The sequence below is a fragment of the Cebus imitator genome, unplaced genomic scaffold (assembly GCF_001604975.1).
Source record: "Cebus imitator isolate Cc_AM_T3 unplaced genomic scaffold, Cebus_imitator-1.0 Scaffold1, whole genome shotgun sequence".
Lineage (NCBI taxonomy): Eukaryota > Metazoa > Chordata > Mammalia > Primates > Cebidae > Cebus > Cebus imitator.
This window is the reverse complement of record NW_016107316.1, coordinates 9,491,438-9,516,578: the sequence shown is the minus strand read 5'-3', so window position 1 is coordinate 9,516,578 and position 25,141 is coordinate 9,491,438. Positions and strand designations below refer to the sequence as shown.

Genomic DNA, 25,141 nt, shown 5'->3' with positions numbered 1-25,141 from the left:
TCCCCACCCAAATCTCATCTCAAATTGTAATCCCCACATGTCAAGGGAGAGACCTGATAAGAGGTAATTAGAACATGAAGGTGGTTTCCCCCATGCCATTCTCATGATAGTGAGTGGGTTCTCACAAGATCTGATGGTTTTACAAGAGGCTTTTTTCCCTTCTCTCACCACACTCTCTTGCCTGCCACCCTGTAAGACATGCCTCTTCCCCTTCCACCATGATTGTAAGTTTCATGAGACCCCCGCCCCTACCCAGCCCTGTGGAACTGTGGGTCAATTAAACCTCTTTTCTTTATCAATTACCCAGTCTCGAGTATGTCCTGATAGCAGCATGAAAACAGACTAATACATTGTCTAAAGACTTAGAATCAATAAAAATTTCTGGGTTAAGATAAGCAGTTGGGGAGACCAAGGTTTTATCATGCAGATGAAGCCTCTGGGTAGAAACTTCAGAGAGAATAGATTGTAAATGTTTCTTATCAGAATTAAAGAGTTGGTACCATCAGTCCTAAGGTTTGGGCTGATGTTAATGCTGGTAAGCTTTTCCTGAATTTCAAAAGAGAGGAGGGTATAATGAAGCATGTCTGAACTCTCCTTCTCATCATGGTCTGAACTAGTTTTTCAGGTTAATTTTGGAATGCCCTTGGCCTAGAAGAGGGGTCCATTCAGAGAGTCAGGAGGACTTAGAATTTTATTTTTTGCTTACACTAGAAAGGCATAATCTACACAAACTAACTCAAGAAGAAAGAGAAAGTCTGAATAAACCTATTTATAACAAGTAAAGATATGGAATTTGCAATTATAACAATTTTCATATGGAAAGCTGAGGTACAGATAGCTTTACTGGTGAGTTCCACCACCATCACCACCAATCTTTTACAAACTCTCCCAAAAATTAGAAAAGAAAGGCACATTTCCCAGATCCTTCTATGAAGCTAGTATTATCCTAATACCAAAACTAGAAAAAGACACCATAAGAAAACTACAGGCCAGTATCTCTTATGAACATAGATGAATAAATCCTCAACAAAACATTAGCAAACCAAATCCAGCAACATTTAAAAAATAATTATATACCATGAGTAGTGGGATTTATCTCAGGAATTTAAGGTTAACTTAACATCTAAATCAATCAAAGTAATGTAAATACTAAAGAAATAATGAAAATAACATTATCATCTCAAAAGATGCAGAAAAAGCATTTGAAAAGCTCTAGCACTCTTTTACAATTTAAAAAAAAACCTCAAAAACTAAGAATAGAACCGAACTTCTTCAATTTGATAAAGAGCATCTAAGAGAAGCCCACAGCTAAAAACATATTTAATGATAAAAGACTAAAAGCATTTCTCTTAAGATCAAGAAGAAAACATGAATGTCTAAGCCCACTACTTCTATTCAATATTGTACTGGAAGTTCTAGTCAGGGAAATTAGGTAAGAAAAAGAAAGAAAATACATCCAGACTAAAAAGGAAAAGCTAAACTATATCTATTCACAGATGGCACGATCTAATATATAGAAAATCCTATGGAATATATATACAAAAAAATTAGAATAAATAAGGTCAGCAATATTGCAGGATTGCTATACAAAAAATTGTCTATATACTAGCAATAAGAAAATACAAATATGAAATTAAGAAAACAATTACATTTTCAATCACATCCAGAAAAATAAAATATTTGGGAATCGATTTAACAAAAGTGGCATAAACTTGTACAATGAAAACTACAAAATGTTGTTGAAAACAATTAAGAAATAAATGAATAGAAAGACACCCAATGTTCATGGATTGAAAGATTTGTTAATTTGTTAACTATTGTTAAATGGCAATACCCTCCAAATTAATTCATAGATTAAATACAATTCCTATAAAAATCCTAGCTGCCTTTTTTCAGAAATTGACAAACTGATTCTAAGATTCTAAAATTTCAGTAATTGACAAAGCAATTCTTGACACAATTGTCAAAAATCAATGAATAAATTGAAAAATAAGCCCATATGGGCTTTTTGATTGATTTTTGACAAGTGTGTCAAGACAATTCAACAGGCGTAAGAGTCTTTTTGGTAAACAGTATTGGAACAACTGGATAGCCACATGCAAAAAAATAAATAAATAAAACCTAAATTGGATATGTATCCCACACTATATATAAAAATTAAACAGATCAAAGACCTAAACATAGGTGCTAAAATTATAAAACTCTTAGAAGAAAACATGAACATAAATTTTCATGACCTTGAGTTAGGGAATGGCTTCTTAGATGTAACATTAAAATTACACTAAAAGAAAAAAATCATTAAATTATTATCAAAATGTAAAATATATATCAAAGGGCACTACCAAGGCAAAGCACAAGTATTAAGAAAATGAGAAGACAACCCACAAAATAGAAGAAAATATTTTCAAATCATATATCTGATAAGGATATAGTACCCAGAATAAAGAACTCTTACAACCCAATAATAAAAAGACAAATAAACTCATTTTAAATGGGCAAATAATTTTACAGACATTTCTATGAAAACATATAAATGGCCAAAAGGTACTTGAAAAGATGATCAGCATCATTAGACATTAGGAAAATGCAAATCAAAGTTATAGTGAGATACCACTTCATACCAGTATGATGGCTATAGTCAAAAAGTAATAATAATACAAGTGTTGTGTTATAATACATCAGATATTGGCAGGGCTGTGGAGAAAGTGGCACCATTGTGTGTCACTGGAAGTAATGTAAAAATAGTACAGCCATTTTAGAAAGCAGTTTAAGCCCATTCCTCAAAAAGTTAAACAGAGTTACCATATGACCCAGAAATTCCATTCCTAGGTGTAGTCCCAAGAGAAATGAAAACATATGTTCAAACAAAAACATATATGTAATGTTCACAGCAGCATTATTCATAATAGCCAAAAAGGGGAGATAATCTAAATCTCCATCAAAAAATGAAGACTTTGACACACACTACTACCTGGATAAACTTTGAAAACACTATGCTAATGAAAAAAGCCTACTAAAAAAAGACAATAAAGGATCATACATTGCATGATTTCATTTATATGAAATATCCAGAATAGTCAAAACCATAGAAACAGAAAGTAGATTAGCGGTTGCTGGGGTCTGGGGATAGGGGAGATGGGTACTATTAATGGATTTGGGTTTCTTTTGGGGCTGATGTCTTGGAATTGGAAAGTTGTACAGTCATGAATATACCAAAAACCACTGCATTAAACACTGTTTTTAAAAAGGTAGATTTTTTGCTGTACTCAAAGTATATCTCAATAATACTGTTATTTAAAAAGGGATTCCATCCCAGCACTTTGGGAGGCCAAGGCTGGAGGATCACTTGAGCCCAGGAGTTTGAGACCAGCCTCAGCAACACAGTGAGATTCCATTTCTATTTATTATTTTTAAAAATTATAATAAAAATAAGTTAATAAATAAATAGGAATTCTAGATAATAAGTAAAGAAGGAATGGTAAAATTAAAATCTTGCCATTTTGCAATGCAAATAATGGATCTAGTCAATGATTATCATTGGCTGATAAAATCCAGATAAAAAAACTGATGGAGAATTTCATAACAAAGATCAGAGTTACAATATCTAAACCCACTAATTAAGCCTAATGTAACAAAATAATTAGATTTTACTGAAACAAAATAAATATTTTAGAGGAGTTCAATAATACCACAGAGGAACAATCAGCAAAATCAAGGCTGGGAAATCATTCAGGACAAACGACACAGATCAAATAAGAGGCATATCGAACAGATCCAACATACAGACTTTGTATAGATCCTGATTCTAGCCAGCCAAATGCTTAAAATAATAATTACATATATATAAAATCAGGAACATTTGAAAACTGATAGGGTTTGGCTCTGTGTCCCTACCCAAATCTCATGTCGAATTGTAATCCCCAAGTCTCAGGGGAGGGGCCTGGTGGGAGGTGATTGAATCATAGGGGCAGTTTTCCCCTTGCTGTTTGTTATGTTTGCATGATTGTTAGTGGGTTCTCATGATATCTGGCTGTTTGAAAGTGTGTAGCATCTCCCACTTCACTCTCTCTCACTCTCCTGCTTCACCATGTTAAGACGTACTTGCTTCCCCTTTGCCTTCCATCATGATATTAAGTTTTCTGAGGCTTTCCCAGTCATGTGGACCTCTGAATCAATTAAATCTCTTTCCCTTATAAATTACCCAGTCTCACATAGTTCTTTATAGCAATATGAGAACAAACTAGTACAAAAAAACAACTAGATACTTGATATCATAAAAAAAATTATCATTAATTTTTCAGTGTCCCAATAGTAATATAATTATGTTCTTATAAGAAAATCTTTATCTTTTGGAAATACATACTAAAATATTTATTGATAAAATTACACAACATTGGGGATTGATTTCATAATAATACATGGGAAGGCAGGATGGCTATAAGTTAATCACTGTTGCAGTGGGTAATGGGTAGGCATACAGGAGTTTAATGTATTATTTTATTTTTGTACATGTTAAAATTCTCCGTTAAAAATGTTTTGGCCAGGCGTGGTGGCTCACGCCTGTAAACCCAGCATTTTGGGGGGCCAAGGAGGGCAAATCACAAGTGCAGGAGTTCGAGACCAGCCTGGCCAATATGGTGAAACCCTGTCTCTACTAAAAAATGTAAAAATTAGCCAGGTGTGGTGGCAGGCGCCTGTAGTCTCAGCTACTCAGGAGGCTGAGGCAGGATAATTGCTTGAACCTGGGAGGCGGAGGTTGCAGTGAGCTGAGATCACACCACTGCACCCCAGCCTGGGTGACAGAGCAAGACTCTATCTCAAAAAAAAAAAAAAGAAACCTGTTTTAAGAAAAATTTGCTAAGCATCATTTTTCAGGCTATGCACTCTGTGGTAAGTGCTTTCATATATACTATTATTCACTCTTATTCTCAGCAACTGGCACAGTACACAGACACTAGCAGGCAATGAGTATGTGTAAGTGAGTGAATGAATCATTTTCTTTAATCCTCCAACAGCCCTAATTGGTAGACCTTAGACTCCTGTGTTGCAGATGGGGACATCTGAGGCTCAGAATTTGCCCAATATTGTCCTGCTTTTATGGGGCAGGCTCTTTTCATGATGCCTCAAATATGCGTATTTAAAGTTAGTTAGTTTGTTTTTAACTGGGAGGAGGTAGAGACTGGCGGATGTTCTCATTTGCATATTTTGTTAGCCATTCTGTAAGGACATGGACGTTCACATGCTGAGGACACATGGGGTCTCAAATCAAGTGCATCTGAGGGTACAGTGGCACTGGCCACAAAGTAGAAGACCCAACTGCTTTTCATTCTTTTCTTAAAGTTAAGCTTAAGTTCACTGTATCGATTCTCCTGACTACTATCAACCCAAATCACTCATGGTGAGAACACTGTACATACAGTATTTGGCCATCTTGTGCCTCTTGGTGTTTATAAGGTTGAAAAGAAGGAAAGGATGTCAAAAATCCACGATACTGACTGGCAGCTTAAAATAAAAACTACCATTGACTCACTTGTCTCCAACTGGCACCTGTAATGGCAGCTTTCTCAAAGCCATTAATCTCTCATTCACCTTCTCCAGGTCCACTTCCTGCTCTTGTTGCTTCATGCTCTCAAACTCACCTAAGAAAATATCTCAAAATTGTGTCTTTTCAAGGCTGACTCATACACACACACAAGCTCATGGCTGTCTCTGATAATGCACCTGCTTTGATCAGAAAAGTAATAAAAGTATTATAATAAGATCCAATTTTTCTTACTGGACAGAACTGCTTTTTGGTATCAATTTCATAAAAGTAAATAAAAACCTAGATTTTTTTTTCCTTCCATATGTCCAAAAATCTACATTAGTCCTTTTTCAACAAAGAAAAAGATACACCATTTTCAGCATTAATATTGCCTTCTTTTTTGGAGCATTCTTCTAAGAGTTTTCTTTCATTCTATTAAATTTAAAAAGAAAGCTCATTTAGATTTATTTAAAGAGTAGGTCATATACTAAATTCAATTTCTGGTCATGCCATGCGGGGATATACAAAATAAAACCAAGCAAATGTAAACAGAATTGGAAACCTAAACTCGATCCACCGCCATGTCTCCTCCTCAGCGCCCTCCTACCAGGCGCCTCCCCAGTAACAGTCTTCTCTTACACCATTGTCTGAGCATGGTGAGGCTCCTACATGGAGCCATTCCCTCCAGTAGCTTTCCAAGTGGTGCAGCCCAGTCCACTGAGGAAGGCTTGCTGTAAAGTGTGAGTCCCACTGGCCAAACAGGCAGGCAAGAGAACTCCCTCCCTCCCAGGTTTGTCCTGCACTTGACATGTTCTGACAGCATGGGCCACAGCCAGATGAAACACCAATGGCACAGGTCCAGATCGTCTGCAGGGTCCCAGGCTGCTCCATTTCAGAGCATTCATAAACTGAACACATTTAAATGCCGAACTTTACAAAACAAAAACAATGTGTCCTCTTATTCATGCTGAATTATCAGTGGCAACTAGCAAAAGAGGGAAAGGGTAGGATTCTGAAAACTTGTTTCTAAGCTGCCTCTTCCCATTTGAATGACCTTGGGCAGGTGGAGTCTTCACCTATAGAAGGAGATTATAAACCCACCTTGAGGATAAAATTAAAAATGTAAAAGTCTTTTAAAAACATAAAGCACGAGATACATGTAAAACTGTATTCCAAAAATAAAAGATTGATATAACAGTATTTCTACCTTCCCCCACTTCCTTCCTCTATTCCCTCCCCCTCTCTTACTCCCACCAACTGGTACAATCGCATTAAAGTTGTACTCATTCCCTCTGGATCTGTATCTAGTGTGACTGCTACTCTCTGGAAACTCCAGGGATCTCTGTAATTCACACAGCTCATCTCCAAGCAGAGCGCTGCTCAGAAGGCTGAGTGATTTAGTGAGCCAAACAGCCAGAAAGCTGCCTCTTTGTAAAAAGCAAAAAACCGCAGATGATAGCTTTTCAAACAGAAACAGGAAAAATGTGGATTTTGCCACAAGAGGGGCTCCAAACCCTGCTGTAAATACTCTATCATATCTCCAACTGAGCCAGGTTGTATGGAATCATGCACGTACAGAAGTCTGTCATGGGAAAGCTCTGTTGCCCAGGGGAAGGAGTTTTGGAGAATTTGAGCCCAGGCCAAATTATTAGTGCTCCCTTCTCTACCTCCCCACTGTATTCGCCCTCTCCCATAGCCCACTTGTGTCCACATTCATTTTAGTACATATCACAAGGCATTACGATATTCTCTACAATTCTCCTAACTCCCCACAAGTCTGATCGTTGCTTACTCTAGACTCTAAGCTCCACTGTGGAAAGGACTACGTATTATCCTCTCACAGCTACAGCCCCTTATGCTAAGTGCTGCCCATAATCTAGTAAAAGATACTTGCTTTTATCTGGAAGAATTAACAAAAGCTATTAACTGCTTTTGTCAATGAGCTAGCAGAATGATCTAGATCAGGCATGGCAAAATTAAATACTTCCGGTGACCAATCAAGCCAAACATCTGAGCTGGTTGGCGATGGTGGTGCACTGTCCCCACTTGTCTAAGAGGCAGAGGCTACTCAGCACTGGAATCCTTTTTAGGAACAGAGGCCCAGTATTATTTTGTGTTCCCAGGAGAACCTGGAAACCCTGATCTTTATGTGGGATATCTCAAGTTTAGTTAGAATTGATCCAGCATGTTTTAAGCATTATGTGGTTCAAACAAAGATGTGTCTCTGGGCCAGGTACATCTGATGAGCTACCCATTCTGTGACTTGAGCCAGACTCTGACCAATTCCAGTCCCACAACATACATTTTAAACCAGAGTCGCTAACATGAACACAAATGGAATCTAGTCACAATAACAGTAGTGTCACTCTCTGAAGTCTGAACTATAAATGTCAAAAAAGGGAGAAGGAAGAAATTTGAACCACAGCATTTTCTAAAGCTGGCCAGTGGTGTCCCTTAATATAATTCCAAACTAATCCTTTGAGACCAACACTTTTCTTCCCTTAGTCATATGTCCCAACTGCCCAGTGGATTTAACAATCAGAAGTGTCTAACTTCCATCTTTCTCACTACACTGTAAGGTTCATTCTCGCCTTCCTTTGATAAATAATGGGTGTTTGAGAAAATAAAAGATAGAATGGCAACTCTTACCCTTGAGGTGGAGATGCCACACGCTCTGCCTTCATCCTGCCTGGTGGGACGTCCATCATCATCCAAGAAGCTCTATTAACTGCTTTTCTCAGCACACTGGAATGTGTGGTGCGCATAGGCATTTGGTGACCAAAAAGAAGGGAAGAATCCTGTTTTCTGGTGATACAGGCCAAAGCAATCACTGGAAAATCACTCTCACCTGCAGAAAAAACCATCAGCCAAGCTGTAACTGCAAGGAAGAAATATACCCAAGACATTCTAACTCAGGATCAGCACTCTGGGCACTTCGCTGATGAGACTATCCAATTCTCAGCAGGTGGGTGGTGGTCTCTTCCCCTTGTGGAACCATCACTGGCATTTGACACGCACTAGGTTTACGAATCCTCAGTACTCAATAGTAGTGAAAGTCTTAGAACTCCTCTACTGACAGAGGCCACTAAAACATCTAAAGATAAAACCAGGCACTAGGATTAGGGCTGCAGTTACTCCCAGATGGTTTCTTATAGAAGTGTTATTCTCCCAGCAAATTCATCAAGGATATACTTGTAAGCTTCTAAATTAATGCATTTTAATGCATTTCAAAATCCTACTTCTGGATGGTACTGCTATAATAGAATTAACACTGCTGCTGTAATTTGAAATCAATAGATTTCAAGGCCTAGCCAAATTCAATTTTGCTTTATTTGCCCATAGTTACATTTCACAGATCAGAAAAGACTCAGGTGCAAACACAGTTTCTGTGTGTGGTTATGTGTATAAAGTGTGTGTTGGGGGGATGTTTTAAGGTTCTGTAACAACAAAATAAAAAGCCAAATTTCAGTTTCTCTCTCTGAATAAATTTTAAAAAGCAAAAAATTCCAGTTTCCACCCAGGTAAGCCTTGCCTCATGCTGATGCATTCCTGTAGACTGGTACTAGCTTCTAAGCATCCATCCATTGATTTTCATGTTTTCCAATCAACACCAGGTCCAAAAGGGGGAGGGGAAAAAAAGAAGAAGAAAATATTGATTCTGAGCAAAAATCATGAAATAAGTGCCTCTGGCTAGGTCAGTCATTAAACAAACATTTGCTGTGGTTTAAGATCTGCTGGGCATCATCTTAGGGTTGGGATTATAAACCAGATGCAGTGCCTGCCCTCATTTAACCAAGAGCTCTCAGGTCCAAAACCAAATAAACAAGTAAATAGCATCCTAACAACATCAAGAGGCAAGGAAAGGAGAATGAAATAGGAACACGGTTTCCAAGTCATCCCAACAACAGCAGAGCAATCCTTCAGCACATCTGGACTTTGCTAAGGGGTAAATTCCTACCTCCGGCAGAGGTGATACCGAAGAAAGATTCAGAAGCAAAATGCAGCTCCACCCAAACTGAACTTCTAAGATGGAACACTTAGCAGAGGAGACAGAGAAATCTCAACAGCGATAAGTGAAATCAATTCAGGTGCTAAACTCCTCCTCCATCCTCCTCCATGCTTTCCTCTTCCTCCTCTCCTTCCTCCTCCTCTCCTTTCTCCCTCCTCTTTCTTCATGGCCTCTCAGTAGCATGTCACTGGGTCAGTCTCAGTTCCTTGCATTCCAATGAAACACAGAGCTGCTGCTGCGCCTGGATAAAAGGATATAGCACACACGTAGTCTTCCTTTCTCAATCAGATGCCTTTCCAACTGTAGCACATTTTAAGGGAAGGTAAGATTAATCTGGCTGAGAGGTAATTAACTGCAAACAGCTTTGATGTCACTATATTAGTTACACACACACACACACACACACACACACACACACACACACACACACAATATTTAGGTTATGCAGCATTTCTAAGAATCCCCAAGCAGTGCCGAGAAGTTCATTGCACTGGTTTGCCACAGGAAGGTCATGGCTGGCCCAGGGACAGACTGGGAGGTTAGCCAAGTATATCCTTTTTATAGCACTGGTACCTAGTAGGCCTTTCGTCCATGTCTAATGAACAAAGGACATCCCAGGCTGTCCCTCTCTCTCTCCCTCCCCACAAAACTCAGAATTCCTCTGCCTTGCCCCATTTTCCATCATGATTCCTATCCAAAAAACTGGATTTTCAGACAAGATGTAATACCAGACAATACCTCTTATTATGAATTTATGTAAATTAGTACCCCTCTAAGAGCATTCACATTCTAAGTGTGACTTCTCAACATAAAATTATAACTAGCATCATCTGAGACCCATAAGAAGTCAAGTATCATTTTAATTTTATACACATCTCTTCTGTCCTCAGCCACCGTAAGTGGTATTATTCCCATTTTATAGATGGGACATTGAGGTTCAGAGAAATGATCTGTCCAAAGTCCTACACCTAAGGTGTAACACAGCCAGGAGATAAACTCAGGTAGATGCCTGAGTTCAATTAGTGTGGAAAATCAAGATCCCTCTTAGTTGTTGGGGAAGGTCAAGCAGGGATGCGGGGTAGTAGGCAGAACATGACCCAAGCCAGGAGGCATTGGGAAAGAAAAATGTGTACATTCAACATATTCTCCCATCCCTGCCTAATAATCTCAGCCAGTTTTTCCATTTCTTTATGTTGCTACCAGCCCGGTCAGTGTTGGCCTGTTCAAAAGAAGAGATCATTGTTTGTGACTTAGCACTGAACAGGTTTCTGATATTGCTGAATGATTCAGCCCAATCCTGGAAAACATATGAAGCTCACTCAAGTATTGCCACCCTCTGCAGAGTTCCCTCCTTTCTTCACAATAACCCTCTGCATCATCCTTATACTTCCCTCCAGGCCGGCTGCGTTTCCTGGTGGGTTGACTACAGCATTCAGAAATGAACAAACAACCGCCTCCATTGTTGAGAGGGAAGAAGTAATGACTAAGTGGCATGTTGGACTCATGTCATCTTCCAGACATCTGACACCCAATCTTGGAACAGAACCCAAGGAAAAGCAAATGGACAGCAGACAGTCCACATGAGTGAGAATGACTCCCTGCAACCTTCTCCCAGGTCTCATAATCATAGGAATAAGGTTGCCCTCCAAAAACTACAAAATCAGCGCCTGATACAGCAAAGTAGACACTCCAAGTGAAAGTGCACCATAGGTCTGTGTCCTCTGTACTTGCACAGAATCCTGTGTGGTCCCATCACTGTCCTGCCCACAATCTTCTGAAATGTTGTCACATCAGTGCCACTCACTAGACTGAGAAAGCCTCCAGTCAGGGACACTGTCCTAATATCAATCTTTATATAATTATCCCTGTCACAGAGTAATGCATGACACATTTTTTTGAACAAATTCCTCTTCTCCGAGCCAACAAGACTAAAGAGTAAATTAATGAAAAGGATCAATATGGATAATGAAAAGCAGTTGGTCAGTAGCAGAAGCAGAGAAGGCAAGTGTGAAAGACTGAGACTGGTTCCAAAGACCCATTCCAGCAGTGATGAAAACAGAAGAGTCTCATCCTGAAGACGCAGCATGTCCAACCCAAATGGTGGGACATCTCAAGAGTGGGGTTTTGAGTTTCCAGACCTCAGAGTTTCAGGTATCTTTATAATCCCCAAAGACTTCCCTTTGTTCTGACTCCAGACTCCCTGAGGCACCTTCTGCTGATCTGGGTTCCCACACACCTTCCTATCAGGAGCAAATGAGCTATGCGGCCAAGACAAGTGTCTATTCCGTCTGCTAGTTCTGTCTAGGACTGTACTGGAACTTAGTAAGGCAAAAAGAGGTGTATTTATGCAGTTTCCTGTGAGTTTCCATGCAAGTCAACTGCCTACAGTTTGATCCGCTCTGGGACACCTGACAGTGAAATTCTGAAGTTGCAAGGCTAAGAGAGAGCTGGCCCTGACCTGTGATAATGTTACCTGGGATATGGGACCTGTGAGTGCCCTCCTGGCAGCCAGCTGGCTTATCTGGAGATATCCTGACCTTGAAAACTTCTACAGCAAGATATCTCAGCCTTGGCACTATAGACATCATGGGGCTAGGCAATTCTTTCTTGTGGGAGCTGTCCCATGCACTGTAGGGTGTTTAGCAGCAGCCCTAGCCTCCACCTACTAGATACCAGTTGCACACCACCCACCCCTCACAATGCTGTGACAACCAAAAATGTCTCCAGATACTGCCAATATCCCTCGGGGATATTAACCGTCCACATTTGAGAACCAGTGCTCTACAAGTAGAGTAAAAGAACCTCAGACACCTGTTTGGGAGCTGGAAGGTCAGAAAGCTTGGACTGACAAATTGTACTAATACTTCATCTGCTGACAGGGGCTGGGGATACCTTCCCAGCACTTGTTCTTTTAGAATTCAGTGATGGCATTTCTAATGTCATACAATCAAAACTCTAAAAATGAAGAAAGAGCAAAGCAAGTTTAACCTTTCGCAGAATTTCAAACCATGCTTCATGTAATTTAAGTCTAAAGGTTAGTGAGTCTGTCTTAAATTTTCTAACATTTTGAGTGTCAGGATGATATACTATGCACATGCACTAATCTAGTTTCAGATCTATAGCCTGCTGCAGCTTTCTGCAGGTACTGCTATTCCTGAATACATCCACTCCTGACCAAAGCTCTGACCTTGTGGAGACTAACTGATGTCCCAGGAAAAAAAAATGCCAATTCATTTCGGTTTGATAGTCTTCCTAACATTCATCAACCACAGACCTACTTTTAATAAAATCTGAGAGCAATAACATTATATGAACAATAATGGAAGGTGAAATCCAACCCTACCTCTATCTGGCTTAACTATTGAAAATTGTCACCCAGTGTTTTGCTTAAATAAAATTAAAATATCATAATCAGACTGCCATAATTGGATTTAGTGTGCTAGAAAAAAATTGTACTGATATTTAAATCCTATAATCCAAAGCAATCAGAATCCAACATCTTCCAGTTGATTCAGACAGGGCTTTACTAAGAATATCCCTCCATTACCCGCTCTGTCCAAATGATCAAATTTCAAGAAGTACCTTAAGTTAATACGGCAAATCCTTGAATTAACATTATTTTTAAAAATCTGTCTCAATAAGAAAATGAAAACATCTCAGGGTCTAATACATTCAGGGACAAACCAGTAAGGGCTTTCTAAAGCAAAGTCTCTAAATTATTTTTGAAAGGTTACTATAAATTGTATTTCTCTTGGTCATTCAAAGTGAGTAAATATGATACCAACTGCAGAAATCCCAAAGACTTGATGCATGGGTAACTAAACACCACCTTCCCTTCCTCTGGTTCTATGTTTCTACACAACCTCCCCCTGGGGAATGGAGGGGAGGCAGCAGGGACACAGGTGTGTCACCTCAGCAAGAATATTTAGAGAAAGGAAAGCAGAGACAGGCAGACCAGGAGCTTCCCTGGGGAAGGGTGTGCACCTCATAGAAGGAGGCACCATACAGCCACTGAGCGTTGACAGGGCTCTAGGGTTACTCTGAGTGGCCCATGCAATTGTTCCTGGCCCTAGGAAGGAACTGCCCTGGCTCCATCCACCATGTAGTCATCTCCCTACTGCATGGCTAGCTGGAGACAGAGGCTAGGGCTGTCCCATATGAATGTATCAAACGACTGCACTAACACAGGCATATAAACATGAACTGAAAGCAAGCAGCTTTGGAGTGAGCAGGAAAGTATCGTACAATTGCAGAGGTGAAAACTCCTTAAAAGAAACCTTTCTGGAGGACATGGTAGCAATGTGTATCACAGAATTCCAGGGTTTCACAATTTAGAATGTGTCCTGAAGAAAAAAATCAGACAAGCATTCAAAGATGCATGTACAAGGTTGTTCAATGCATCATTAATTATTTGTAAGAGTGAAATGTCAAAGTCAACCTGCACATCCATCAATAGGGGAATGATTAGACTGGAGGTAGCCATGCAATGAATACTCTGCAGTGATTAAAAATGCTGAAATAGTAAAAGTTACAGAAGTTACAGCTTCCTTATACTAAGTCTGGCCCTGTGCTGTTTAGATGTCTAGATCCATTTAATCCTCACAACACTAAGACAAGTAGTGTTTTTGTTGCATTCATTTTGCAGACGGAGAAATTGGTAAATAGAGAAGTTAACTGATTTTGTGGAATCAAGAGCTATTAAGTGACAACTCCACAATTCGAACCCAAACAACTAAGCTTCAAAGCCATTCTCTTAGCTACTGCAGCTCTACTGCCTGTAAATCCATTAAAAAGTCACAATATGCTAAGTACAAAACAGAAATAATTATGATGTAATATATAGCATAATCCTACCTTTGTAAAATATGTCTAACTTTTTAAAGTAAATGAGACTGTATATCAAAATATTAAATTTGTTGTCTCTGGATGATGGAATTTGGAGTGATTTTGCTTTCTACTCTCTACCTCTCAACACTGTGTGCATTTCTAACTTTAAATAAATAGGTATTATAAAATATTTATGAAAATAGTTATATCAGCATAGAAAAATAAAAGGTCATAAGCAGCCCCAGCCAGCCTTTGGGCAGAGGAGAAAGGGAATGAGATTGACATCCAATGAATTTATAGATTAACATAAGAAAGGATCCCTATTCCCCAGCCAAAGCACTCCACTATCCCAAGCTGCTGCTGTTCACTCATGGCTGCTTTATGACGGGCAGTATCCTAGGAACTACCAAAGACAAAAGATAACATGGATCTTGCCCTCAAAGCTTACAGGAGCTGAGAACAACAAAAAGGAGGGTAAATAGGTAAATAAATAACTGCAATGCAAGGTGCAATAGTATGTCAGGCATGGGAAAAGGTACAGAGAAGGTGCTGGGGAAGTTCAGAAGAGGTACAGTCCCTCGAGATAAGGAAGTGGGGACAGCTACACGAATAGGTAGCATTTGGAGCTAATCCTTGAAGGGCGGGTCAGATATGAACAAGGAGCCAGGTAAGTGTAAGAAGGCTCTTCTCCAAAGAGAGGAAAGAACACACACAAAAGTATGGTGGCAGGAAAGTTCATGGTATGGACAGAAAGCAGAAAATGGTAGACTTGGGCTATAGGAGGTAGCCTATGACCTAGAGCTATGTATACAGATTATTTCTTTTAAAATATGAAGAACTCTGCCTGTACTATCCACACCTTTGTGAACCTATGAATACCGAAGTGAGAGATGTCTCTGGGAGAAGAGAAAGGATTAATTGCCTGTGGCCATACAGAGAATCTGCTGCTACAAAAGGACCACACCCCAGGCCTCCTAAAAGTTTTAGCCACAAGGAACCAGTCAGAGACTATAAAGACCCCTTGGAGTTACTGCTCATCCTAGAACATCTTTTAAAAAAAGTAGACATTTCCACTGGGTGTGCCAATCTACCAGGAATCCCAGTGACCTGAAATGGCAAGCAGTGAATTCCAGTAGTGCCAACTGCCATGTAGACAACAACAGAAACATCAGCAACATTTCATTACTTCATCCCAGTCTTCTTGTGTATTCCATTTAATCTGTTCACCTAAGAGTCGGAGTAGGGGTCTGTGTTGAAATTCAGGAGGTCCTTGAATTTAGACAGAAAACAAAATGCTTATTTTCACCAATCTCTAACTAAAATTTTAGCTTTCCATTAAAAATGCAGGCATTGGCTCAGGGTAGTGTGTGTTACCAGTGGCAGTGACTTCACACCGGTAGAAGTATGAATAATTTCATATCCTATCAGAGTTGTTGCAGAGATCTCAAAATATCACTTATACTCCTTATTACTTTGGAATCACAGTAATAGACCTACTGCTAGATTTTATTTAATGAATTAATAAGCACATCTATTGCTAACTCATAAATAGTTTTTACTATTTTGATAATTGCACTTCAACACAACTGGATTCCTTTATATCCTGTAGCTTTCATCTGCATTTAAATACACTATTCTGACAAGGGGTCCATAGGCTTTCTCAGACTCCCAAAGGGGTCTGTGGCAAAAGGAAGGATTAAGAATCCTTTAGCTAGAGATCCTGTTAGAATGTGCATCACATCATGTCACTCCTATGTTTTACCCTCCAGTGACTTCCATCCTACTCAGAGTCAAAATGCCCACCACCCTCCCTCCCCTAACTTCATGTGTTTGATCTTACCTCTGACTCCTCTCACCCTCTGTCACTCCTATCTGGCATCCTGGTCTCCCTGCTAATGCTTAGCATGCCAAGTGAGGCACATCCTAACTCAGGACCTCTGCAGTGGCTGGGTTGCTCTTTTTCCAGGTGATGGCACGGCTTGCCTCCTCACTTCCCTTTAGTCTTCACCCAAATGATATCTTCTCAACAAAACTTTCCTTGGTTACCCTATCTAACATGTCAATAACCCCCTAAAACTTCTACTCCCTTCCTTGCTTTATTTTTAATCCTAGGATTTATTGCTCTATAAAATATACTTAGATATACACTTTTTAATTTCATTATCTTATTTACTGTTTGCTTCTCCATTGTAATATGAGCTCCAGGAATGCAGGGATTTGTGTCTCTTATACCTCACTGCATTCCCAGTCCCTAGAACCTCATCTGACACATGGTAAATTCTTAAAAAATTATTTGCTTAATTAATTAATTAATTAATTAATGAGTTGGTTGACATTTGCCAATAGATTAGCTACTGGCTGCTTCCATTCTGTGTCAAATTTTAAAGTCTCTCTTGCCCACTGCATTAACTGGGAGAAAAGAAAAATCACAACAAATGTGCTTTTGAAACTGTGGTCACCACAGAAGACAAGTAGCTTATTTATCAACCACTGCAGATGGCATATACATTATTTTCCTTAATTAAGAGATTTTTTTATTAAAGACAAGATAGATAAGTTCTAACATACACACATATACAAGTTATTGGTTGGATCAAATTATATCATAAAACAAATACCAAAAAGTAAATGGAAAAATTGGGGATATGTCATAACATCTATAAAAGCACACTAACCGAGGCTGCAATAGAAGTGATGCTGAATAAGATCATCTTACAGATTCTACCTGGCTAATACTAAAAGGAAATGGACGGTGCACACACTCATAAGTAAATGCAGGTGGTAAATCACCACATTAATACTGACTGACTTAACCTACAGTTGTTAAAATGTAAAACTACCCATCTTAAGGCATGGCTGCTTGCATATTAAACTAGCAAAAATGCATTTAACACTGGTAAAGATCTAAAGTGGCAGGGCTGCCTGCATAGATGTATAAAAAGCACTTTTCTCATCCTATAAGCTGGAAGCCTTCCTTTTCATAAAAACCACCAGTTTTAGAATAATCTATCAACCAATGTTAAGACTAGACTTTCTGTAGTTCTTATCAAATGTAAGTCAAGGACAAATAAAGTACTATTTTATATCAAATACATCCTAATATAGACATACTCAAGTCATTCACATTAACACACACACACACACACACACACGCATACACACACACACGCACACACACACGCATACACACACACACACACACACACACACACACACATATTAAAGTCTCCCAATCTCAAATGCCTCTCTGTTAACACAGCTTCTAGAAATTATTTTCTACATTCCTCCTTCCTTTTATTCCACAATTCTTGACCTAATACCCCACTTTGACGAGTTTTTGCTATGGGCATCTCCAGGTGACCAAACCCAAAGGACACTTCCCAATCTGCTTATCTGCATCGGACTTGCCTGTGCATAGCATTTGTCCTACCAGCCTCCCCTGCTTCTGCAATCCACTAACACCACTTGCTGTGTTCTCTCCCACTTGTCTGACTACTCACGTTTATTTATCTATGAAACTCTGTGTCTTCTTCCCAAATCTTAAATCTGGGGTCACAAAATATTAATACAATGCCTGCAGGAGCAAGGCAGGGGCCCAGAATGAGAGGAGGACAACACCTGGCCACTGTAGCAACTAGAGAGCACCGGTCCCGCTGAAAGAGGGAACGGGCCAACTGTCGTCCCTCATCTTTGGGTATCAGGAGACCAGATCACCCAATTTGTCAACACCTACAAATTTTATTTTTATAAAAAATTTCCCCAATTTTTTAAATGTTAGCAACTATGGTTCTTCCTGTTTTAATATCATCAACCAAACTGAAGACACCTGCAGCCTAGACACAGTCTACAGGCCTCATTTGTGACATCTCCCACCCCGCCTCACCCACTACCATGGCATCCTCCACGTGCCTCCGCTCTTCTCCTTGGCCAGTGTCACCTGAGAGTGGAGCTCAGATGTGCATCTCCAGCCCAGTCTCCCTCTTACATTCCAGACTCTCATAGCTGCCTACCAGATGAATGTCCCACTGGGGCCTTAAAATAAGCACATCCACATCTACCCTTCATCCTCTATCCCCTTCATACCTCCTTACTCAGGCCAGACACCTGGAGATCATCCCAGGCCCCTACTTTTCCCTTGCCATACAGGCCTGCTGGCAGCCAGCCAGCACCAAGGGTGAGCAAATACACATCCCCATTGCCTCTCAGATCTATTTCCTTTTTCTATCCCTCCTGCCTCTGTTTTAATCCAGATACTCGGTGTTTTTCCCCTCATTCATCACAATAGACAACTAACTGTCCCCCCTGCCTTAGACCTATTTCCATTCCCTACCCTCAAATTTGTCCTTCATACTAAGCTGCAGTTACCTTTAACATGCACATTGGATGTTATACCCCACTCGCCACACTGAAAGTGCCCACATGGCTCTTCCGGCCTTCAGGGTAAACTCTGGTTTACCCAGAATGCTTGAGTTGGTAACCTGGCTTCAGCACTCACTAGCTGTGTGACCTTGGGTTAGTCATTTAGGTTCTTTGAGCTTCGCTTTCCTTATTTGTAAAGCATGGATATTATATCAGATACCACAGAGAAGTCATAAGGATTAAAAACGAGATAATACAAGTAAAGCATTCTGTGCTTGGGACATAATAAATGTTCAACTAAATGTTAGCTATTATTGTTACTATTCCTTATCCCTTAGCCTTCCCTGTCACAACCCAACTGAAACTCTAGAACAGTAAAGAAATAGTGAAAAACAGCCATACATGGTGGCCAAGACAAGCAGATCACCTGAGGTCAGGAGTTTGAAATCAGCCTGGTCAACATGGTGAAACCCTGTCTCTACTAAAAATACAAAAAATGGTCAGGAGTGGTGGCACATGCCTGTAGTCCCAACTACTTGGGAGGCTGGGGCAAGAGAATTGCTTGAATCTGGGAGGCAGAGGTTGCCGTGAGCCAAGACTGCGCCACTGCATTACGGCACAGGCAACAGAGCAAGACTCCATCTCAAAAAAAAAAAAAAAAAAGAATTAATGAAAATCTCCAAATGCGCTCTAGCTTCTCACAACTCCAGGTCTTCTCTGCACTTGTTTGGTCTGCTCAGAATGTCCTTTACGACTCAGCTCTACCATATTTTCTAGAACCAACCCCAGACTCCAGACCTCTTCCTACCTCAAAACCAGGCTCCCTTCCACTGCACCCCACCTACCAACACCTGCCTCCACCAGAGTACTTAACTTGCTGAAATGCAGTAGAACAATTTACTCATCATCTTCACACTGCTCTGTGAGTTCTGCAAAATTAGGGCCCATTTTTTCTTGATTTTTGCATCCTTAGTGCTCAGTCAAAAGTAATAAATGGGCAAATGATCTTTTTAAATCCCAAGATCAACGCAGAAGAGCAGGCATTATGATGATTCCCCACTTACAGATGAGGAAATTGAGGTTTCAGATAGTTAAGTGGAAAGCAGAGGTGGCAACCTCAGAACCCAAGTCCGCTCTCCGGTGACACCCATACTGGGGAGGCTCACCGTACTCTTTGCTTCTGTACGCAGTGGTTGTTGTCTGTCCTGACAACCAGGCCCATGTCCTTAAATTAAACTGCATTTTGGCCTTATCTCCCTAAATGAGCATGGAAACAATACCAATGACTTATCACCTCATGCCCTTTTTGTGAAGACTACAAAACACCTACAAAGCACAGGGATTAATAGAAGAGTCACAATTTGCTATGTGCTTATATCTATAAAGTATGTATGTTCAGGTCCATTATCAAATCACTATTCTGGAAAAACCTTTATACAGTGCTTACTTTGTGCCAGTCACTATTGGAAACATTTTACTTTATGCTACCTAATACTAGATAAATCAATACTATTATTACTCCCATTCTGCAAATGAGGATACTGAGGACACAGAGGTTAAATAACTTGCCCAGCCAAAAAGAAGTGGAGCTAAGATTTGAATCCAGGAGTAACAGCATAGATTCTGTAACTACCACTTTCTATTTGTATAACTTAGCTAAATTATTTAAATTGTTCCTTGTAGTTTCTTCATCTGTTGATGGGTAATAGATGACTGAAAGCAAAGGGCAGACACATGTAATATAATAACAATATAAGATAAGATGATAATAGTACCTACATCAAAGTTTAGTTATAACAAATAAATGGGTTAATATGTATAACACATTTATAATAGTGTCTACATCAGTGCTGTAAGTGCTACATCAATATTTACTATTGTTATTTTTATCACTAAGTATTACCATAGCCCTGAGTGCCCTCTGAGAAAGAACTGGAATTGTAAGTACACAGGAATTGCTCCGAGCTCTTTGATGCTAACTTGACCCACTCCAGGTAGACCTGAGAGCAAGACCAGCCTGCAACAATACTGGCATGCCAGCAAAGTTGGTCTGCAGGAATCCAGTTTCCTCTGCCCCATTGAGAACATCCCTTGCTCCCTCCTTAAAAATAATGTTCTTGTGTTCTCTCCTTGTGCCTCTCTCAAACCAGTAGCAAAGCCTAGGAGATTAGTCTTTAAACTCTGGTGTGAAGCAAGACCTCTGGACATTTCCTTCATCTATTAGGGTTCTTTGGACACAAGCAGCAGCAACTGGTTGCCGCTAACTCAAACAAATGCAATTTTTTTCAGATGGCTATGTGAAACTCCTAGAATCAAAGAGAAGACTGAAAAGTCACACCTGGAAGCAGACAGGAGTCAGGGCCCTTCTGAGGAACCTGAAAGTCAAAATTACAGGAATAATCAACATCATTAAAATGGCCATACTACTCAAAGCAATCTACAGATAGATTCAATGCTATTCCTGTCAAACTATTAATGTCATTTTTCAAAGAATTAGGTAAAACTGTTTTAAGATTTATATGAAACCAAAAAAAGAGCCTGAATAGCCAAAGCAATATTAAGGGGGGAAAAAAAACCTAGAGACATCACATTACTGGCTTTAAACTACACTACAAGGCTAGAGTAACTAAAACAGCATGGTACTGGTGTAAAAACAGATACATGGACCACTGGAAAATAATAGAGAACCATAATTGAAGCCACATACCCATAACCATCTGATCTTCAACAAAGTCAACAAAAATTAGCCATGGGGAAAGGACTCCCTAATCAATAAAAGGTGCTGAGATAACTGCCTAACCATATGCAGAAGAATGACTTTGAACCCCTACTTATCACCGTGTATAAAAATTAACTCAAGATGGACTAAAGACTTAAATGTAAGATCTCAAACTATAAAAATCCTAGAAGAAAACCTAGGTTTTCTTTCTAAAAATCATTTATTAAAGAAAATACCTTTATCAACATCAGCCTTGGCAAAGAATTTATGGCTATGTCATCAAAAGTAATTTTGACAAAAACAATAATTGACTAGTGGGACCTAATTAAAGTAAGAAGATTCTGTACAGAAAGAAACTATAAACAGAGTAAAAAGACAACCTACAGAATGGGAGAAAAGTTTTGCAAATTATGCATCTGACAAAGGACTAACGTTCACAATCTATAAGAAACTTAAATCAACAACAAAGAACTCCATTAAAAAGTGAGCAGAGAACATGAACATGAACAGACACCTTTCAAAAGAAGACAAACAAGCGGCCAACAAACATATGTTTAAAAATGCTCATTATCACTAATCATCAGAGAAACGCTGGCAAGGTTGCTGAATAAAGGGAACATTTATACACTGTTGCTGGGAATGTAAGTTAGTTCAGCCATTGTGGTAAGCAGATTGGAGATTTCTCAAAGAACTCAAAACAGAACTACCATTCAACTCAGCAGTCTCATTACTGGGTATATATCCAAGAAAACAAATCATTCTACCAAAAAGACACATGCTGTTGTATGTTCTTCGCAGTCTAATCACAATAATAAAACATGGAATCAACCTAGTTGCCCATCAACGGTGGATTGGATAAAGAAAATGTGCTACATATACACCATGGAATACTATACAACCATAAAAAAGAACAAAATCATGTCCTTTGCAGCAACATGAATGCAGCTAAAGACCATTATCCTAAGAGAATTATCACAGAAATAGAAAATCAAACACCACATGTTCTCACTTATGTGAGTGGGAGCTAAATATTGGGTACACATGGACATAAAGATGGGAACAATAAGCAATGTGGACTACTGATGGGGGGTAGGAAGGGGGTCAAGGGTTGAAAAATGACCTATTTGGTACTATGCTCACTACCAGCATGACTGGTTCCATCATACCCCAAGCCTCAATCAAGCAATATACCCATGTAAACAAATCTGCACACATACTCCCTGAATCTGAAATAAAAGTTGAAAAAATGGAGAAAGGAAACTACAGGAATAATTTATAGAGGAACATGCCTCTTCAGGGAGCCACCATAGGAAAGAACTCACTGCAGTGTTCTCTTTCATTCTCCAGTCACTCAACTGACAGTGTCAGAATGGCTGAGCCTACGCCACCTGTTCACCCAATGGCTATACTGGGGCAGGGAGAAGAAGCTAGCCAAAGGGACCTCTTGGGAGATCTTAACAGTTACTTACAAAGTCAATAGTCAACAGTGGAGTATAATTACCCAAAGGGAATTAGGGGGACCTGAAGCAGAACAAACAAACAAACATATAGCCAAAAATTCCACTCAACTATCCCAGAATTCTCCATTCCAAAAAAAAAAAGTTGAGGAATTTTATCCATCAAGGAACAAAACCAATTAACTCTCTGGGTGACAGAGGACCCTCTCCAATGCCACCAAAGTCACAACAGTACATAAGACAGTTACATCATCTGGCTTTACCTCTAATGCCATTTCCATCTCCATGGACAGCCAGAGGGACTTTTCTAAACTATAAGCCACAGGCCAGGCACAGAGGCTCACACGTGTAATGCCTGTGGTTTGGGAGGCTGAAGCAGAAAAATCATTGCTTGAGTCCAGGAGTCCAAAACCAGTCTGGGCAACATAGCAAGATCCCATCTTTACAAAAAAAATAAAATGAAAAATGAATCGGGTGTGGTGGTGTAAGCCTATAGTCCCAGCTACTCAAGAGGCTGAGGTAGCAGGATCACCTGAGCCCAGGAGTTGAAGGTTGTAGTGAACTATGATTGTGCCACTGCACTCCACTGGGCAGCACAGTGAGCCCATCTCTAAAAAATAAAAATAAATAAAATAAAAACATAAGTCAAATGTGCCAATACTTTATGTAAATCTTCAACAGCTTCCTAGCATCTTCAGAATGGAGACTAAACTCTATCCTGTCTGGCCTCAGCACCCACCAATATACCTTATACCTCTGCCTCACTCCATCAAATTATTTACCATCCCCGACTGCACTACACACTCTCTCTTCCAAACCTCATCAAAGCTGTTCCCTCTGATTGCGGTGTCCCTTTCCCTTCTTTTCCAGTCGACTCCAGTTCTGTCTTCAAGGAATCAGTCCAAATGTCACCTCTTTGAGGAAACTTTGTCTCAATGTACTCCCTTCTTCCCATACACACGCGCCTAATGCTACATTCTCCTTTGTGCCTGCAGAACGGCATTTCTTAGTGCTATCACTGACATATGGTGGCATTAGTGCCTGCTACGCAGTAAACAAATGGGAAATGCCTGGTGAAAGTTTAACCAAATGAACATTCCACTTAAAGGAAAAAAAACCAAGGGTTTTCCTGCTCAAAATGTTGTGGAGAGGGCTGCTTGGGAGGTACCTTCGCACCATATTGACTTTTGTGTGGGCTCCAGAACATGTCGATGAGAATGTCTGACCTAAGCTGTTGTTTTTCTGCACCCCATCTGAGCACCTGATATGTTATAGCATTTCCAAAGGATTTTAGAAAAGTGTTTATTGCTGCTAGAAGAAAACACAGTGTTTTTGCCAAACTATAAATCTTCAGCATATGTACAGCAAAACTCTCAGAGAGCCAAGTAAGTGTCTATTGTTGTAATATGTTGCCAGAGTGACTATTTCACTAGGTTACAAAAAGTTTTATTTAACTTTTTAAAAGATAAAGTAAGTATGATGGTTTATACAGCATCTAGACCATTCTTTGGAAGGTAGTAAAAGTGTGTTTATGCTTTACAAACATCCATATCCAGTCCCTGGAAACCATCCTGGGAGGATTTTTTAAACACTTTGTCCAGAACTATCAATTATAATTAATCCTATTCTTCATCGATATAAAAAATTATAAAATAATGAGATCCCCAGACAATGCAAGTTGAAAAAGTTTTAAATTTGGCTTACTAAAATGAATTCTCACACCTATCTCCTTTCTCCAGCCCATTTTCTAAATACACCCAGCTATCTGAGTTTCCAAGTTCCCCATACAAGAAAGAACAAGGTGGAATTGAGCTGAGGGAGAAAAAGAGGTCCCTGGCAGAACACCCACACTCTCCAGCAAGCCCAGCAGTGACATTAGCCAGCTCAGAGCCGAGCATCAGGAGATGGCTGCAGGCGTCATCTCTGAACAGGTGCAGGCTTTCCTTCTGCCACGCCGAAAGTTCTCACTCCGCAGCAAATACAAACGCACACTTGAAAAAAACAAACTCCCGGCAATCTGGAGTAAAACATGGCTTTCTTTACCTGATGTTCACAATCAAAGTTTCTGTGAGTTTCCTACTGAAGTCAGTTTAACAAGGGAAATCTGAAATAGTTCCACACTTGATCTATTTGGTGGAATCTGAGAAAGTCACAGTAGAATAGCACGAACAGGGTTTGTGGAGGTGTTATTGTCTGTTACATAAAAAAAAAATATGATGGTGCTCTTTTGTTGTTTGTCTACTTAA

General features: G+C 39.7%; 1 protein-coding gene across 2 annotated transcripts in view; it reads right to left on the bottom strand.

Annotated features, from left to right (window-relative positions):
• KCNS3 (potassium voltage-gated channel modifier subfamily S member 3) overlaps positions 1-25,141 on the bottom strand; it is a 48,221-nt gene that overhangs the window by 7,954 nt on the left and 15,126 nt on the right. For both annotated transcript variants that reach the window (XM_017526219.2, XM_037737480.1), the window contains exon 2: positions 8,174-8,372. The gene's annotated coding sequence lies outside the window, so the exon portion shown is untranslated. The remainder of the gene's footprint in view (positions 1-8,173; positions 8,373-25,141) is intronic.